Source organism: Danio aesculapii, chromosome 11 (assembly GCF_903798145.1).
Source record: "Danio aesculapii chromosome 11, fDanAes4.1, whole genome shotgun sequence".
NCBI classification, from domain to species: domain Eukaryota; kingdom Metazoa; phylum Chordata; class Actinopteri; order Cypriniformes; family Danionidae; genus Danio; species Danio aesculapii.
Window position 1 is genome coordinate 8,789,809 of NC_079445.1, and position 2,222 is coordinate 8,792,030.

The window sequence follows — 2,222 nt, forward strand, 5'->3', positions numbered from 1 at the left end:
GGCCGAACCATCTTGCTGCACAATCTGTATGGCAGTGAAGAAATGATAGCTGGCTGAGTTGTTAAAGCACCATTTCCAAAGCAGGATGTCCAAGGCTGTCTTTATATCAAACAGAAAAAAACACAATAATTAAACTCAAAACAAGCCCCTCATATATCAAAGGTGAAATGCTACAAATTGGGATTAAAACAAAACTGTTATGCAGGATTGTCTCACCAGATGAAATGTCTGCTTGAACTAGTAGATCCAAGGCACTCTTCTTTTTTTTTTTATACGAGAGGATCCGCAGTGAGATATCTCCCCAAACCTCAAAAAGTTTCTTTTGTGTGTGGGTATAAAATACCTGTCCTGAGCAATCTAAAAATAAATAATCAACAACAGCACTTAAATCAATGCCATACAAACAGTACACTGAATTTATTAAAGAGATATTTTACTCAAAAATGGAAATTCTGTCATCAGTAATTCACCCTCCCCTTGTTCTAAATCTCTCCTCAGATGAACACAACACATGATATTTTGAACAATATACTGTAGGTAACTAAACCATTCTTGGTCCACAGTGAAATTCCATAGCATTTTTGTCTTCTGTTGAAGTCAGTGGGGACTATTAAGTTTTTGATTTGATTTGTCCTTTAAAGTTAATAATAAGCAGAAAAAAAAAAAATAAAAAAATCAAAATCAACAACTTGAGGGTGAGTAAATGATGAATACACCCAAAAATCTGTGAAACACCCACACACAATGGCCAATTTAGTTTATTAAATTTACCTATACGGCATGCGTTTGGACTGTGAGGGACATGCAAACTTCACACAGCAATGCCAACTGACCCAGCTCCAGGACATGATGGATTCGCCTCTGCTGCTGAATGAGTGTATCGGTGTTTCACAGATTTTTGGGTGTATTCGTCATTTACTCACCCTCAAGTTGTTGATTTATTTATTTTTTTCTGCTGACCACAAATGAGAACTTAAAGGGCAAAGCAAATCAAAAACTTGATCGTCCCCACTGACTTTAACAGAGGGAAAAATGCTATGGAATTTCACACCAAGAATGGTTTAGTTACCTACTCCTCCATATACCAAATGATGTTCGCTCCATGCTTTAAACAGAAATTTTAAATTTGCACATGTATGCCGGACCAAATAACAACAAAAATCATGTATTTACCCAGTTTAGCAATGGAGAAAAGATAACTGGAAGTGGTCATCTCCAGGGGTACCTTAAACAGATAAAGAGGAAAAAAAACTATAAAAATGTGCACTTTTAGCTGCAGGATTAGTCTTTTATGTGAGTTCTTAAGGTGCACGACATTTGCAAATTTGGTGGGCAAATAAGGTCAATTGTGCACTGATGTTCATCAGTGTGCTTACTTCTCATGCTCAGAAACTTCCAAATGAGTCAAACTCCTGATCACAGATTTCTACTGAAATAACTGGAACCTGTTAGTAAAATGTCATAATGCAATAATTAATATAATAAATAGGTTAATGTCTGTAATATCACAATTTATTTGGTCAAATGCTCCAGGAGTGGAGTCCTGAAATTACTGAACTGTGCTTAGACTCTATATCAGTCATCTGTACTTACCTGTGGCCTCATGCCTTTAATTTAAGTTTAATACCAAATTCACACTGAAATAAGGCACAGAAACACTTTTGAAAGAGACATTTGTGTCTTTACACACTACCGGTGCTGTTCAGAGAAGTATAAATGCATTTACAGAAGAATTACAAATGTACAATTTGATTTTAAGACACATGGTGATGTAAAGACACCTTTACAGTATTTGATACTGCTTAAGTATGTGTATCGGTGCATTTTTACATCATGTACATATTACAAAGTACAGAGCTGTCGTTTTCTTACCTTTCTCAACAAGATTATCAAGGAGGATTAAAGCTCGCTCTGTCCAGAGCAACCTACAATGAACAAACAAACAAAAAAATAAAATAAACCACAAATTTACATGAATTGACAGACAACATTTATCAGTTGAGTGGTCACAGCATCACTAAAATCTCACCTGAATTGAAAACTAGGCAAGGACAATGTGTGTTTAAGGGCTTTGTATTATTGTTTATTAGCATATATTACTACTATTATTATACAAAGCTAGCAGATGTTACAATTCTTATATATATATATATATATATATATATATATATATATATATATATATATATATATATATATATATATATATATATATATATATA

The 2,222-nt window shown here is 33.9% G+C and overlaps 1 long non-coding RNA gene across 1 annotated transcript; it reads right to left on the reverse strand.

The window, feature by feature from the left end:
- Nucleotides 1-319: 319 nt before the first annotated feature.
- Nucleotides 320-1,927, reverse strand: LOC130236974 (uncharacterized). The gene is made up of 3 exons (XR_008838510.1): nucleotides 1,873-1,927; nucleotides 1,174-1,225; nucleotides 320-357 (listed from the first exon to the last, which is right to left on the reverse strand). It is a non-coding gene; the product is annotated as an uncharacterized LOC130236974 (long non-coding RNA).
- Between the last annotated feature and the right edge of the window lie 295 nt (nucleotides 1,928-2,222).